The sequence below is a fragment of the Podarcis vaucheri genome (assembly GCF_965113315.1).
Source record: "Podarcis vaucheri genome assembly, chromosome: 16".
In the NCBI taxonomy this organism is placed as follows: domain Eukaryota; kingdom Metazoa; phylum Chordata; class Lepidosauria; order Squamata; family Lacertidae; genus Podarcis; species Podarcis vaucheri.
In genome coordinates this window covers 18,585,777-18,603,798 of record NC_138754.1, presented here as the reverse complement: position 1 = coordinate 18,603,798, position 18,022 = coordinate 18,585,777, and the positions used below count along the sequence as shown (strand labels likewise).

The 18,022-nt window shown below is 44.0% G+C and overlaps 1 long non-coding RNA gene across 1 annotated transcript in view; it reads right to left on the bottom strand.

Moving 5' to 3' along the window:
* LOC309521471 overlaps window positions 1-18,022 on the bottom strand; it is a 177,863-nt gene that overhangs the window by 12,335 nt on the left and 147,506 nt on the right. The gene's annotated exons all lie outside the window — the stretch shown is intronic.

The window sequence follows — 18,022 nt, the reverse complement described above, 5'->3', positions numbered from 1 at the left end:
ACTGACACCTAGATAGGTTTTGACAGCACCAAGCTGTTTAAGCTTGAACCGTTTACCTAGCTCTTTGGCAAACTTCTCTGCCTGTTCATCTGTCTCTGAGAAGAATAACAAGTCATCAACCCAAATCTGCAAATACTCCTGTGTTGCACCTGAACCTCTCAAATAAAAGCAATTATCAGCAACACTTCTTCTGAAACCTAGCTCTTCTAAGGCTTCATTCAGGCACATGTTCCAGTTTCTAGCAGATTGACGTAATCCATAGATGGATTTGTGCAATCTCCACACAACATCCTGCCTCAAGTTCTCAAACCCCGGAGGAGGAATCACGTATAGCTCCTCCTGGAAATCTGAGTTTAGGTAGGCAACATCCACATCAAAGTGGTTTACCTTCCAGCCTCTCTGTGCTGCACAAGCTAAAAGCGTTCTCAGAGTCTCCGCTCGTGACGTTGGCAAATACACCTCCGTGAAGTGTATTCCCTTTCTCTGAGTGAATCCTCGAGCAACTAACCTAGCTTTATACTGTGGCTCTCCAGTGTTAGTGGGTTTCAAGCGGTAAACCCACCTGCAACTCACAGCCTGTTTTCCCGGTGGCAACTCTGTGAGTGAGAACACACCTGGATCTTTCATGGACTTCATCTCTTTGTCCATTGCCCTGTGCCACTTACCTGCTTCTTCCTCAGGTAAACTCTGAATATCCTCGAAGGATTCAGGTTCACATCTTGCAGAACCTACCCAGACGCTTGAAGCATCGTACCGATCAGGAGGCCTCCTAGTCCTCGCTGATCTCCTCAGTGTGAATCTTGGTGACCCTGCTGCTTCACTGGGTCCAGCTAAATCACCCTCAACTTCAGTGTCCTCCCCCTCTGACCTGCTGCGCCTCTTGGGCCTTACAGCTGGTCCAGCAGGTGAAGAAGGCTCATTCTTTGGCTCAAACGACACTTGCCTGAGGAGGTGTTCTAGGTTTCCCCCTGAGGGATCCTGAGCTGTCCCTGCCTTGGACTCTGTCCCTGTGGTGGATCCTGTTGCTCTGGACCGTGGTCCCCAGCAACAAGTTCCTCTTCCTCCTCAACGTCTGAGTCATAGAACTGCTGTGAAATCACGTCTGGATTAGCGTGCAGACGCTTCCAACCAGCTTGTTCACAGAACTCAGCGCTATTGCTGATAACCAACCTAGACTGGTTTCCACTTGGGTACGCAAACCGCCAGGCCTTTGAGCCAGGCTCATACCCTACAAAGATCATTCTTTTAATCTTGGCTCACCTTTCTTGCGTAGAGCCTTTGGAATAAGCACCCAAGCCTCACAACCAAACACACGAAGGTAGTGTACCTTAGGCTTCTTTCCATGCAGCAAGAAATATGACGTATTTCCTACACTAGAGTTGTACACTCTATTCTGCGTATGGACCACAAATCTCCAAGCTTCAGACCAATATTTCCGGGGTAGCCCTGCGTCCCACAGGATTGCAGACACAGCTTCCTCCACTGTCCTGTTCTTTCTCTCTGCGATCCCATTCTGTTGCGGAGAGTAAGGAGCGGTCAGTCTGTGGCTAATCCCCTTCTCCCCAAAGAAATCCTGTAAAGCAGAACCAGTGAATTCAGAACCTCTGTCACTTTGAAAGCCACGCACTCTGGTGGAAAAGGTTACCTCAACTGCGGTGATCCAATCCCTGATCATTTTAGCCGCCTCCCCTTTTGTTTTCAGGGCAAAGGTCCAAGCAGACCCCGAGAAATCATCAGCCAGAAGCAGAGAATACTTTGATCCTCCCAGTGACTCAACTGACATGGGTCCACACAAATCTGCATGAATTAACTCAAAGGGTTGTGTGGTCTGCCTCTCTGACTTTGGATAGGAGCATGTCACAATTTTCGCCTGTTTACATGCATTGCAATCTAAAAATTTGTCGCAAACATTAAATTTGCACCCTTGTATCAGCTCTGGTGCTTTCTGAAGATATCTCCAATTCAAATGGGTGAAGCATCGGTGCCAAATTTGCGTACAACCATGGTGGGGCGCCATATTCACACATTGCCCCTTTGCATCTTCGGTGTCATCCTCTCCTGTAGAAAAAGGCACATTTACAGCAAACAAATTGTCTTTAGACTGCACTGTGTACACGTGTTTCCCATCCTTGGAAAACTCACACTTGGTACCTGCAAAAGACACATGAAAACCATCAGCAAGTAGATCATGCACACTTAATAAACAGTTAGTTAAACCAGGCACCGCAAAAGCTTTGACTTCATGCTTAAGAAAGGGACAGAAGAAAAAGCCTGTCTCTGTTACAGTGGTGCCTCGCAAGACGAAATTAATCCATTCTAGCGGTTTTTTCGTCTTGAGAAGCAACCCTATTAGCAGCTTAGCGGATTAGCGCTATTAAAGGCTTAGCAGCTATTAAAGGCTTAGCGGCTATTAAAGGCTTAGCGGATTAGCAGCTAAAAGGCTATTAGCGGCTTAGAAAAAGGGGGGAAAGTGGAAAAAAATTGGAACACTCGCAAGACGTTTTTGTCTTGCAAAGCAAGCCCATAGGGAAAATTGTCTTGCGAAGCAGCTCAAAAACGGAAAACCCTTTCGTCGAGCGGGTTTTCCGTCTTGCGAGGCATTCGTCTTGCAGGGCACCACTGTAGTCTTTTTCTGCTTCCATCCGCGATCGTCACAAATCTTTCAGTTTTTACTGTCCTGCAATTTCTTAAAAGACCACTACATGGCACCAGCGTGTTTGTGGCACCAGAGTCGATTATTACAATGAGAAAGTCTTGTTGTTGACATTCCTGGGTCACCATGGCAAGCCTCCTTGGGGCTTCTGCAGATGTTCTCTCTGGTTGTCACGGCAACAGACTCCCCCCGGCAGGGAGACTTGCTCATGACCTTCACAGCTTCCGTAGATGCAACTCTCTCAGTTGCCTTGGAGACCGGACTTGTCTCAGCATTCCCACACAACTCCGAAGCTCTTATCTTTCTTTGCTGCAGGTGGCTGGCCTTGGAGCCTCCAGCACAGCTAGGCTTCAGCTCTTGGCGTAAACAACTCTTGTTTTTTTATATAATATTTTTATTACATTTTTTCCAGATACAAATCAGATATATCAAGAAATAACAGAAAGAAAAAAGAAAAGAAAAAAAGAAAGTCATCTTTCCAAAACATTTTCCATAACCTACTGGACTTCCCCACGTCTCCCCGCCATACCTTCTTTACAATAAATATATCAGCAAATTGTAACCTTGTTTCGTGCATTGTTTTGTTATTTCAAATAATTATAATTTAAGTTTAAAATACTTACTATCAGTTTACTTTTACTCTAAAACAAATGTAGTGTTGTTTTAAACATTTAGTCCTTTCATTAATATAACTTAATTTCCCATACTGTCAAGTCTTATTGCTGAAGCTATATTTTCCAAATCATGCGAGTTCTCAACATTCATATAGCTTATAAAACTTTTGTAAGTAATCCTTAAATTTTTTCCAGTCCTCCTCCATTATTTCTTCTCCCAAATCTCGGATTCTGCCAGTCATTTCAGCCAGTTCCATATAGTCCATCAATTGCGTCTGCCACTCTTCCAGTGCGGGTAAATCTTGTGTCTTCCAGTATTTTGCGATGAGAATTCTTGCTGCTGTAGTTGCATACATAAAGAAAATTCTGTCCTTCTTTAACACCTTCTGGCCGACAATGCCCAGGAGGAAGGCCTCTGGTTTCTTGGGGAAGGTGTATTTAAACACCTTTTTTAACTCATTATAAATCATTTCCCAGAAAGCCTTCACTTTTGGACAAGTCCACCAGAGGTGAAAGAATGTCCCTTCAGCCTCCTTACATTTCCAACATTTATTATCAGACAAATGATATATCTTAGCAAGCTTGACTGGGGTCATGTACCACCTATATATCATTTTCATAATATTTTCTTTCAAGGCATTACATGCCGTGAATTTCATACCAGTGGTCCATAACCTTTCCCAGTCTTCGAACATAATGTTGTACCCAATATCCTGAGCCCATTTTATCATGGCTGATTTAACTGTCTCATCCTGGGTGTTCCATTTAAGCAGCAAATTATACATTCTCGAAAGTACCTTAGTCTTTGGTTCTAACAGTTCCGTCTCTAGTTTCGATTTTTCCGCCTGGAATCCTGTCTTTTTGTCCAACTTAAAAATCTCTTGGATTTGAGCATAGTGAAACCAGTCTTGCACCTTATGCTTTATTTTTTCATAGCTCTTGGCAGCTTTTGGAGAAAGAGGCGTCTCTGAGCTTTCACTGCTCACTGCCCCCTCACTACTCACGGGGCCTCCAGGACGTTTTCCTGCACCCCCTCTGATGGGTAAAGGGCTCCCAACTCTTGGCCTCTCTTCTAGCTCCTCACACAGACACGTTGCAGCATCCATACAGCTCCCAGGCTCAGCAAAAGCACCAGCAGCATTGCCAGCAACAGCAACAGTCCCTTCGCCCCCCCGTGGGGGCTCCCAGCTCCTCCCAGCTGTGTACCGGCTCTCAAGAATGTGGCCGGCGCCATCTTGCCTCTCTTTCCTTGGGCAGCCACGTCTCGGCCCTTGCTTCCCACCCCAGCTCTACAAGCCTCTCGGAGTGATTGCCATAGGTGCCGACTCCATGGGGCCTGAGGGGGCCCGAGCCCCCTCAAAAATTCGTTTTGGGGGGCTCTGCCCCCCCAATAATTTAAGAAAATTATTAGGCACCTTGCCAAAAACCGCGCAGGGGACTCCCAAAGTGACCGGGAGCTCCTGAGAAGGGGCGGGCAGGTCGGTCAGTCAGAGGAAGACCCCCAGCGGCGGGACTTTAGAAAGGAATGGAGCCGCGGGGCCGAGGAACGGCGTATTCGTCGCCGGCGAGGGACCGGGGTGAGGGGAGAATGGAGGGGATGGGAGTTCCCGTCGCCGGAGCGGGGCTTTTTTTCTGGGTTCGGCTAAGGTGACATTGGTAGGAGGGGGTGGCCGCCTCCCGGTATGGGCCCCCCCAATATTTTTTATAAGTCAGCGCCCCTGGTGATTGCCAAGCGGCCTCTGGCCTTTTTGCACCCAGGACTACTGGCACTAGATGAGCATCCACATTTTCTGCCAAAAAAGCAAGCACACGCTTTTTCACTTCACTTTGCTCTGCAGCCCTCTTAGCCTCTGCTTTCCCAGCTGTGTTCTGTGGGGGCTGGACTACGTCCCATAGCTGCTCCCCCACCAGCAACAGCTCCACTTGAAAGCTCCACTGCAGCCAATTTTGACTAGTCAGTTTCTGACATGGCAGTTTAAACTCAAAGCCATGTCCATGGGGCTGAGCCATTGCCTCCCTTCCCTTCTGTTGGCCTTTTGCAAGAGCAGCCGATTATACTCACTCTGCAGCCAAACCGGGCACTCCGGACGACATGGCTCTCAGCTCCCTCTCCGTCAGCCTCCTCCAATCTGCCCTCTGCTCTCTTTGAAGCCTTGGCAGTCGATCAAGCTGACGTTCAGTCTTTTAAAGTCTTCAAAGCCCTTTCTTACACTCTTGGCGTTGACCCATAACTTCTTCCGATAGATTTATTGCGTTATTGTTTGGTGCCCAGCCACGCCTCCCCCTGCGGGCCTCTGCAGCTTCTGTTTACGCAGTGTGGCTTTGGAGCGGTCATAAAGCAATTAGCGTCTGTGTGTCGAAAGGGCAGTAAATAAGTCCAAATGTTTCTTCTATCCTAATATCTCTTTATCGGGAACAAAATAGCATATTTACAATCCATAACAGCCATCAGAGTGGAGCTGCATTTTCTCTGCGTCCTTCTCTCTCAGTGCAGCGACGCAACAACCTGCTTTCGATTTTCACTCAGCTCACAGCATTCCAAGCTGCTTTCGTCACGTCCTGGCATACTTCCCTTGTACGCGCCTCCTCCTGAGGCATCTGTACAAGTCTTGCACACCTGGCATTTGTGTAGAGACGCAGTTGGAAAGCTCTCTAACCCTTTGCTCCAGCCACCAGCTGTCTCCGTGAATGCTCCCACATTGTTGCAACCCCTAGCTGCTTTTAAAAATGCCATAATATTGTTACCTCCATCTCAGCCTCTAGATTTCAAGCCTCTCTCCTCTGAGGTCATGCCAAAGGTAATTCCATTGGCAGCTTCCTTTGCCAAAGATTTGCCTGGGTCGAATGTAAATTCCATGCCACCTTCTTTGGTGGACCAATGCCTGCAAGGGGCTCAGACCACAGTGCAAAAATTGACTATTCCAAATATAGCAGAAGGAAGCAGTGAAGAAAAAACAGCTGACACCTTACCATTATTAGCAGTCTCTCCTGTTGTTCAGAATGCACAGGAACAGAGAGCCCATGAATCATTGCCCTTTGCAGTTTTTAAAAAATTGAAGCGAAGTGTGACAGAAAATGGCTTGCATGGTATTCTTGATGGGCTAAGAGCAGCCAGTACTTTAATTCCAAACCTTGATGCCTCTGAAGTTTCAATGAAACAATTGGCTTATGAAAATGAAAATGCTGATTGCAAGACTGCTCTTAAAGCGATGTACCAGAAGCCAGAAACAGATGTTGCTCAAATGAGTAAGCCTTGCCAGAATATTGACACCGAGACTCACAAATCTGCTCTCCTAGCAGCAGCTTTGTCTCCTTCAGTGCATCCTGCTAAAGACAGGCAATGCCACAATGGATGGCCTTCCAGCCTGAGTTTAAATGGGAAAACAAAGACTGTTGTGCCAGCTGCTTGTCAGTCTTTTACTGAAGCTAAATTAGCAGAGCCAGCTATTGCTTCTAACACAGTTGCTTTGAACACACAGTCTCCTGTGACAAATCTGCGCCATGCCGCTAAGGGCAGTGCTGGTTTGAATCTAATGACAGCAGAACTTGCTATTTTTTAGTTCCGGTTCCCTATGGTGGTGTATACAATTAAGACATAGCACACAGGTCTGATTCCACCTCAGACAGTGAGACTCATTCTTAATCGCTTTTTGCAGACTGTTTTTTCTCCTTTCCTCCCTGACTTAAAATTCCTAATGAATTTACTTTACAGCAGTTGCAGAGTTTGGGGGTCACTTCATACGCGTGATTCTTTTAATACAATGCTTTCACCTACAGGACTACTTTTTCCCCAGACACTGCTGACAGAATAGTGATTTTAGAGTGGCTACACTCTGAATTGCCTAACACTGGATTTGATATTGCTGCTTGTTATTTGTTTTTTTCTAAACAGGATCACGAGTCCCTAATGAGTTCTTTTCTTTCCTATCTGTTTGCATTTACTGATTGACTTGGGTTAGTTTGTTTTAACCCTCCTAAAGATTCACGCCTAGTTTAAATTCAACAGGTACCCTGAAAATTGGTTCCTATTCAACACCTCTACATTTGGCTAATTCCTATCTTTCTCCTATGCTAGATTTTAATCTACTCTTTGATCTTGACACTGAAATATCTCTTAATGCATACAACTATGCCTTTCTATGCTGCTCACATTTTGCTCCCATACAGAATTCAAGGATATATATATATATTTAAATAATCTTTATTGCTTTTAAAACTTACGAGAAAAGAAAAAAGAAGAAAATAAGCGAAAGAAAAAGACAAAATAGAGCAGAGAAGAAAAAAAAGAGAGAGAAAAGAAAAAACAATACAATAAACAATACAAAACACAACCTTAACACACTAAACTAAACAAAGCAAAAGAACAGCAATTTAAAAACATATACCATACCATTTCATTACTCTATCTTTCATTCCCTTATTTCATCGACCTCCTCTCACCTCCCTTTTTGTATTCCACTTCTATTACTTGTTTCAGCAATTCCTTTCCATCTTTCTCTATTTTTATCATTATGAATATCTTAACATATTTTGTACCTTATTTTCCATTAATACTGAAATACTTATTTATACCTAACTCCTTATAACATTTCTGCTAAAGCCATAAAATTTCATTCCAACAATTTTCTAACACTCACTAAATTTACAATATTTCTATATATAAACTTTAAACTTTCCCAATCTTCTACCACCATCTCTTCTCCCTGGTCTCGGATTTTGCCAGTCATTTCCGTTGTTACCGGAAGATCCGAGGGTTCTCTTGGGCAAATGAAGGCACCGACTAGAGCAATCAGAGCAAAACAGCAGCCAGTAGGCTTGGTCTTTATTAAAGAAAAGACTGTCGCGACAGGACTCCCACCGCCCACGAGGTGAAGCAAGATGGAAGCCCCGAACAAAGGGAGACCCCAACTTTTATTGGTTACTAATCCCCTAAGCTACACCCTCAGAATTACATCATATTTACATCATGATTACATTAAAAATAGGAGGAGCTGGGGAGGGGTTACACAGGTAATCTGAGTGTCCTGACACCCGGCCGGAATCTCCTTCCCCCTCCCCACATGAGTCATGTTTAAGAACAAAGGAGAAGGGTGAAGTTTCCTGCCCCCTGAGGGGAATCCCGTCATAGTCCTTTGTGAGAGTCTGTGCAGAATACACTAAGATATGCAGTTCATTGTATCACTGATAGCCTTCTGTCTGAGTCCATCACCTGTGGCTATCAAGGTTGTCACGTCTACTTGGAGGGAGCACAGAGTACGTGACTGCTCGGTCAAAGGATTATGGCCGCTCGATACTAGACCACCCCCCTTTGATAGTCTTTGTAATATCCAGCAGAATAAAAGTGGTCCGGTGAGAATCCAAAGTACGGTTGATTTTTAGTGAATTTATAGAGAATATTGTCCTTGAAGTTCAAAGCACTTTCCCTTCAGGAAGCGGCTTGCTACATTTTGATTAGATCAGTCACGGTCAACTGAACTCGGAAACTTTGTATTGAGAGCTGTCAAAGGTAAGGGGAGAGAGCGGCAGTAGCCTGCAGTACCTGCGTGGCCGCCGCAAGGGGCGCTGTTTGATAATGCTGATTGGCTGAGGCGGCCGTCGATTGACAGCAGAACTCGGCCGGCCGGTCTACTCACAATACAGATAGGGCGAAGCGGAGCATTATAGCGGGAAGCTGTTAGGTTAGCGCTTCCTTATTTACGGAAGGCTTATAAGGGGTGGCCCTCTAAAGGGACACCTCTGGGCTTAGGAAGGGAGATGCGTGTATGTGTGAGTGTGGTGCTTGTGCAAACATGTGTTAGCGTGTGTGTGGGGGGGCGATTTCCGGCGACACCGTCCATTCCATATAGTTCATCAAACTGGAGATCTTCTGTCCGAGGCGCTTAAATCTTTTCCAAGTCCCTTCTGCAGTTTTCCTTCATGTTCTTTGATGCTGAGGGTGCTGAAGTGCAGGTCTTGGGGGGGCCCTCAAGGATATAATTTCAGAAGGAAATCAACATGCTGATTCTGCTCTGAAATCCTTCTGTCCATTATTTTCTAATCCAATTGACAGCCATGCATTTTTACACCAGGGAGCTAAACACCTGATTTTAAACTATTTTTTCATTCCTTTGACACAAGCTAAGGATATTGTTGATGGATGTCCTTCCTGCGCTTTAACTTCTGTTAACTTTACCTTAAATTAACTGTTTCCTTTCCTAATAAATTTTCTCCTATGGATCGCCATTGTAGGGAAGAGGTACCTCTGGAATGACCTCTGGAATGCCCTCTAGTGATGTACCAGCAGCTCCCCAACCCGAAGTGAGAGGAACCTGTTCCTTTGCTTACCTAGGGGCAGGGGTGCCCTGCTGTTCTTACTTTCTCAGGTCCTGTGTGGATTCCAGGTCGCTGTATCCATCCCTATTGGCCAAGACATGAGCTGGCACCAAGGCCTGCAGAATCCCCTTCCAGACTTTGCAAGGACCATGACCCTGACTCCGCATCTACAGGCTCAGCAGCCCCGTGCGAAAGTCCATTGCACCCATCCTCATCCTTGAAAGGCTGAGGGATGCCCGGAGGTGACATGGGGAATGCTGAAGACCTTGACCTCTGATGCCAAGGCACAATTTCAGCATTATGATGTTCCAACGGAATCAGAGACCTTTTTAGTAGCTCTAATTACTCAGCTACGTATGAACCCTATGCTGATTTTAACATGTATATTATTTGTTTTCTTGATACCTAGTACTCACTGTATCTATCTTCCTCCTGACACTTCTTCTAGTCATAGCTATAATATGTGGATGCATTTAGCTGAAGTTGCTAATGTCTCTCATTTTTGTCTGAGTGAAACATATGATATGCACACTGCCTTAGGAAATTGTATAATCCCAGTTTGTACACAGCCTTTCATATGGCATATGCCACACACATGGGAAAGTGGTTTTCTAAATGGATTTCTAAAGGTATCATTAGTTATACCAATCTCCATGATTGGGGAAAGGTAACACAAAAGATACCCCTGGATACAATACACACCTAGAGTTGCAGCACCGCCAGACACCTCTTGTGCTCAGATTGTGAATTGCAGTAAGGAAGCAACTCGCTGTCTGAACACAGGAAGGCCAACTTGGAATTGTTCACGTGTTCAGCAGATTACTGTTAATTATGCTCATGTGCGCTTACCAGATGGCTGGTTTTTTACATGTAATCAAAGAAGTTATAACTACATTTCCGCCAATTTACCTGATGCTCAATGCTGCCTTAGCCGATTGACGTTATTTATGCCTAGTCGCTCACTTTTTGAAAAAAACAGGCAGCAGCATTCAAAAGCGCCCTCAACATCATGCTGAAAGATTAACTAACATGTGTGACTCCAATCTACAGTTTTTCCCCCAAAGCAGAGTATACTTCCTTGGCTTCTTCCTTAGTGGGAGTCCCTGCTTTGGCTATATACAATGCTTGCATGGGTGCTCACCTGGCCTGTTCTTTGACAAAATCTATAAATCATACCTCACATGCTTTAGCTCTTTTAAATCAAGAACAGAAGATTTTAAGAGAAGCTGTTATTACACTGAAAGCTTCTGTAAGACTATCTCTTGCTACACCAGCATCTAGGATGTCAAGTTGTGTCTAATCTTTGCTGTTTTAATTTGACTGATGATAGTTACCATGTGCAAACTCAAATTGATCAATTGCGAGCACTGGCACACAACATCACACAGGATGTTCTTCCTTCCTGATGGGACACTCTGTGGTCTTGGTTACCACAGATTGGGTGGTTTCGAACCCGGCTCATATATGGGTTGCTAATCATTGGAACATCTTGTTTTTTACAATGTATCCCTTCCTTGTTCTCTCTCTGCACTACATTTTTTCCACGCCCTCCTTCAGGAATGTCTGATAAAGAAACACATGCAGGAAGATTATGAGGACACAATGACTGTCCTCTCTTAAGCTTCTCTGTACACAATAAAAAATAAAAAATAAAAAAATGGTGAGATGTAGGAGTGCAAATATCCAGAGATGTAGTGATCAGGTAGGATTGCTATGAGGAATTATAACAGATATAGAGTAAGCCATCTGCGTCAGCAATGAAAGCATTGCGTTGACTGGGTTTAAACTATTTTGATATGATTCTTGATCAATCTACACCCCTGCATCCCTGTTCAATTCCTCTCTTCCTCACATGTCACGTACACAGCAGTTGCTTTGCCAGGCAGGCATCCTGGGCCATAAAGACAGTGGGCAAGTTCCTTTGAAGTAGTTTCTTATATATTAATCTTGGGATGTTAATCTTAGGGACTGGAAATAGTTTCACAGGAAGGTGATAATGATGCCTATCTCCTTGCCATCCTTCCATCCTCTCTGGCTTACTCCTGTTTGTGATCTCCGGAGTTTCTCTAGTCCTCTTTTATTTACTCTCAGATTAGGTATGCATGCTCAGAGTAGTAGTCTTTGTAGTTAAAATAATTTCTTTTGATCTAACTTTGTCCCCACATAGGTTTGTGGAAATGCTCAGAAGAAATCTGATTGGTTCTTAGGAACACTCTGTAAAAAGCTTTTTTGTGAATAAAACTACCTGGGCCGGGGGGGGGGGGGCTGTGAAAAAAACACGGACAAGCACAGAGAGACACGATTATACGCACCCTTCCCAGAGTCTTGCTGGTTCAAGCCACTGTGTGTATTCTTATTAATCAGAGTTCAATCCTTCCTTTACTTTGCAAACGCAACACCACAGCAATGTTGGCTTTCCTTCCTTGACCCCATCACCTCCACCCTATGGTGTCATGGCATTAGGTGCTGGCCTGCAGCATTATCTTGAGGACAAATCAACACTGATTACTTTCCATTTGGATTACTGCAACAGTTATGCAAGGAGTTGAATTTGGAAATGGTCTGGAAACCTGAGTTAGTGCTAATAATGACTACAGGGACATTGATTGGCACTCGACAGGGGAGTTTAGGCAAATTCACACCAACGAACATGCACCCACACCCTGTGTGAGGAATGTTAGAAGTGGGTGTGAGACTCAAAATCTGAACAAAATTGATGAAGCAGCAGAGAGTTTATCGATTACAAAATAACGTACTTGCAAGATCAGGTGTCCAAAAGCAGACACATTAACAGAAGTGGAATACAAAAAGGGAGGTGTGAGGAGGTCGTGGAAATAAGTGAATGAAAGATAAGATATTGAAATTGTTTGATTTACTTTAAACTGTTTTTGTTTTGTTTTGTTAGTTTAATGTGTTTAATGTGTTTATGTTATGTAGTGTTTTTGTATTGTATTGTATTGTATTGTATTGTATTGTATTGTATTGTTTTTGTAGTGTTTAAATTGTTGGAAAAGTAATAAATATTAATTTTAAAAGAAACAAAAGCAGACACACCCAAAAATAGTAAGACCAAAGCTTATATCCCTTATACCCGAGGCAGGTTCCCTCCTGTTTCCCCATTAGCTGGGTATGTGCAGGGTTTACAGCCTATCACATCCGCCCAATTAAAATACTAACCCCCCCCTTTGTTGACATCTCCCATTACTCTGAATTTGATGACCATTCCTCCTAATTTCTTTCCTCCTCCTTTGGTCAGTGTTCCTATGCTTTTACACATTGACTCAAGCAATAAAGCCACATACTGACAACCCTTAGGCATAAGCAAGCTCTATATTTGCTGAAGCATGCGTCCATTTCAACTGTCAGCCAACCTGTTTTCGGGCATTCTAATTACGAGTCATTCTAAAGATAAGCTGTTAAGCCAGTCTATGGTTAGCCTGCACCTTATTACCACATCCTGAACCATTTGTTTTCTTCTCAGCTGAGAGATTGAGTGGGTTGGCCGAGAATGTTCTCTTGCAGGTGACATGGAGTGTTCTTGTATAAAAGCCACCAGCATTGGCTAAGGCGAAGTCCTTGTCTCTGTGCCTCTGAGTTGAAGGGAAATGGCATTTGGTGGAACTCTGTGGATACTTATATTATATATGACCATCTTCATTCATCTCTTGCTGTTGGTATGGGGAGTTTCTTATACTCTTGCCAGGACCCACCTGCCTCGAGTAATGGGCTGTCCTACATAATTGATAATTTTAAATTTCTTAATGGGATATGGATTTGTACTGGTAAGTTTATTTTACATAGATTACAGGGATGAAGCGACACCTCTATAAAAAGGGCTGCACCATTTGAAATATTTTAGTTTAGAGAAAAGGCAAGTAAGAGGCGACGTGATAGAAATGTCTAAGATTATGGAGAAAATAGAGAAAGAAAGGATATGATACCACCTGAGGTATTTTTATCGAACCAGACGTGGTGGGCCCCTATTTTAGCATCTCTCTTTACCACTATTAATGCTACTCTTAAGATTCCACCTAACTGGAAACAGAGCATAGTCATTCCAATACATAAAAAGGGGGACCCACAAGATTCCAATACATAAAAAGGGGGACCCACAAGATCCGCGTAACTATCGACCTATCAGCCTGCTGGACATATCATACAAGGTCTACTCTAGATTCTTGCTAGAGAAATTAATCGAGTGGGCAGAAGAAACAAAGCTAATCCACCCGGAACAGGCTGGCTTCCATAAAGGTCACAGCACATCTGGCCAATGTCTTGCTCTATTTACCCTGATTGATAAATACCTAAACAGGTTCAACTGCAAACTACACGCGGCTTTTGTGGACCTGACCTCCGCTTTTGACTCCATCCCCAGAGATAGGCTACGGCAGAAGCTTAGTTACACTAACATAGATAAGAGACTCCTCCACCTTCTTATGGAAATTCATAATGACATATCAGCCAGAGTAAAATTCGGCCCTCTGGGAGCTCTATCTGATCCTTTCCCTCTGAATAAAGGGGTCTAACAGGGCTGCCTCTTGGCCCCTTTTCTATTCAATTTCTACATCAATGACATCGTTACAACCATGAAGACCTTAAATCAATCTGCCCCCTCTTTACAACAGCTCAAGATCCCCATATTACTCTATGCGGACGACATGGTGATACTGTCTTTAACCAAGCAGGGCCTAAACAACATGCTCAGAGGGCTCATGACATATTGTGATACCAACTCCCTCAAAATCAATTTTGCCAAAACCAAAATTCTTACTTTTGGCACGAAAACTCGGAAGCCTTTCTGGAATTTTGAGGGCCACTCTATTGAATATTGTTCAGCATTCAAGTATTTGGGTATCACTTTTCAGCATGGGCTTAGCTGGTCAGCTCACCTAAATATGACCATCCTGGCTGCCCGTAGAACCATCAAAGCCTTGGAGAAATTCTTCTATGCAAAAGACGGCCAGTTGGTTCCACCAATCAGGAAAGCATTTATCAGCAAAGTCCTCCCGATGTTACTGTATGGGGTTGAAATCTGGGGGTGGAATTTAAAAACACTACAACGGCTTGAGATTCTACAAAACACTTTTGCACAAAAGTTACTGGGTCTTCCCAAGGGCTCAGTTGCTGCACAGTTAAGAACAGAACTAGGCCTCCCCTCCATTGTTGCGAGAGCCCACATTAGAATCATTAGTTTTTACTGTAAATTAATCAATGCCCCAGGTTCCCTACTAGCTAGGCAAGCCTTTTTAACTTGTTCTCATACCAACAAATGGTCCAAGGCCATGAAGACTATTACTGCACGCTACTCCCTCCCAGATCTCGACACGCTGTCATCTTGGGACCAACATAAAATCCGGGCCTGGATTCTTACAAGAGACGAGGCCATGGACCGGGCACAGTCCACCACAGCCCGCCTCTCCATGTGGCTCCCTAAAGTGAAAGTGGTAAGATCACTTGCTAACTACTTGATAGAACTGACGGAGCCCAATTTGAGAAGAGCGTTCACTATGGCCCGTTTCCATTCTATACCCACTGCCTTCCTGCAGGGGATTTACTCTAAGACCCCTATTACTCAGCGTTTATGTCCATGCACAATGAATGAAGTAGAGGACTTTATACATTTCTTTTTCTACTGCCCTATTTATGAGCCAATAAGACCTAAGCTCCTCCTCTTGATCCCGTCCACCATAACATCTAAGGAAGACTGTTTGAAATCGCTTCTTGTGGACACAAATCCCCAAATTTCACGTGGGGTGGCAATCTTCATTGTGCAGGCTCTGAAACTCAGGGCTACTCTGACTGGGTAGTGTGTCCTAGACCTGGACCTGTTTTAATTCTTTTTATTACTTTTTTAACCCAATGTGCCGAGCCTATTTTGGGGCCATTTTATGCTTTATATACATCCGCATTTTAGATTCTTGGCGCTGGCAACTAAATCTTTACTTTATTGTCTTAGGGTAATTTAAATGTCATTACGCCAGTAATATCGCTTTGAATTTTGTTTGGTTGCTTGTCTCTAGTATTTATGTCTTATTTTGCTATGGCTGTATGCTAATGCAATAAAGGTTTGATAAGCTGTTAAGCAGGTCTATGGTTAGCCTGCACCATATCACCACATTCCTAAACAATTTGTTTTCTTCTCAGCTGAAAGATTAAGTGGGTTGGCCGAGAATGTTCTCTTGCAGGTGACACGGAGTGTTCTTGTATAAAAGCCACCAGCATTGGCTAAGGCGAAGTCCTTGTCTCTGTGCCTCTGAGTTGAAGGGAAATGGCATTTGGTGGAACTCTGTGGATGCTGATATTATATATGACTATTTTCATTCATTTCTTGCTGTTAGTGTGGGGAGTTTCTTATACTCTTGCCAGGACCCACCTGCCTCGAGGAATCACCCGTCCTGCATCACTGATACTTTTAAATCTCTTAGTGGGATATGGATTTGTACTGGTAAGTTTATTTTACATATATTACAGGGATGAAGCGACACCTCTATAAAAAGGGCTGCAACATTTGAAATATTTTAGAGAAAAGGCAAGTAAGAGGCGACGTGATAGAAATGCTTAAGATTATGGAGGAAATGGAGAGAGAAAGGTTTTCCTCCGTCTCTCACGACACTAGAACTTGTAGACAACCCAATGAAGCTGAATGCTGGAAGATTCAGGACAGATAGAAGAAAGGACTTCTTCACACATGATATGTTCAATCCATGGAAGTCACTCTCACAAGAGGCAGTGATGGCTGCCAAGTTGAATAGCTTCCAACGAGAAATAGAGAAATTCCTGGAGGCAATAGCTATGGATGCTTATGAAGCAGCTCTGGCTCTAGAGATGGAGGCAGCAATGCTTCTGAACACCAGTTGCTGGGAAACACTGGAGGGGAGAGGGCTCCTGTGCTTGGGTCCGGGTTTGTGGGTTTCCCATTGGGGCAGCTGGTTGACAACTGCGAGATGCTGGACTAGACGGGCCAATGTCCTAATCCAGCAGGCTCTGCTTTGAGGCGTTCCCAAAGTAAAGGAAGGATTGAACTCTGGTTATGAAAATACACACAGAGGCTTGAACCAGCAAGACTGGTTGCAGTTGTGAGTCCTAGCAAGTAGTATTCAGCGGCATACAACCCACAATAGTGCAAACATACCTATAATAGCCTCCTCCATGAATTGGCCTAATCTATGATTAGATGGGCTCCAGATCTTGGCCATAATACAGAGATGTCCCAGTGGGGAAACTTTTGGAGGGTTGAGGCATTCACAAACTAAAGGAAGGATTGAACTCTGATTAATAAGAATACACACAGAGGCTTGAACCAGCAAGACTCTGGGAAGGGTGCATATAATAATCTCTGTCTCTCTGTGTCTCCAGCCCCCTTGGCCCCAGGTCGTTTTATTTACAAAAGAACTTTTGTCACCGTGTTCGTAAGAACCAATCAGATTTCCTCTGAGCATTTCAACAAACCCCACGTGGGGACAAAGTTAACCTACAAAAACTAATTACCGTAAGCATGCATATTTCTGGGGTAAACAAAACAGAACTATAAAGGAGTGCATCCAGCAACCCCGGAAGTCACAAACAAGCAATATACATGATAAGAAGGAGGCCAGGAGGACAGGGATCATTATCACCTTCGTGTGAGATCTGTTTCCTGGTTCTAAGATTAACATCCTAAGATTAGATTAACATATCAGAAAAGCTACAACAAAAAAAGCCGCCCACTATCTTTCACAGCCTAGGATGCATGCCTGGCATAACTGTCAACTTTCAGATTTGAAAAAAAGGGATCAGCAGCCAAAATAAGGGATGACAGGTCCCAAAGTAAAGAGCTCAGCTAATTTGTAGGTGGGCTTTTGCCCTTGCAAACAATTGCGGCATCCTCTTTTCATGTTTCAGTAATTTTGCTTCGGTCTCTTGTAATGTGCTGCCACCCAGTGGCCTTCCTGGCAAATTGCATCAGGTAATTCAGAGGTGGATCCCAACATAACCTTTCCTTGCTTCTCATTGTGTCCCGCTGACCGTTGCTTGGTAAGTGCTGCAGTTACTTTCCATAAGCAGACCTTTCTCCTTTCCCCAGACCAGCTCCATCAGGGCTATTGCTCACTTCCAAGCCTCAATATTACCACACTGTCACCTCTCCGCTGGAAAGCGCTGAGCAATGGCGAGTCCCCAGGCAACGCGGCCGATTTAATCGGCACAATGCCGATTCCAAATCACATTAGTTCCAAATTATACAGCCAAATTTTTAAAATTTTATTGGGGGTACCCATACTTTGCGCTCCGAAAGGGATCCAAACATCGCTCTTGCTGCTGCTTTGATTTCACAGTTCTATCCAGTTCTCTCCAGATAGTCTCCTTATTATTTTCCTCATCTTCTTATTGGAATCATATATTCCTTTCTTTGTGAACTCTGATAATCTTCACAAGCGGGTTGAAAACAAACATATCCTGTGTGGAT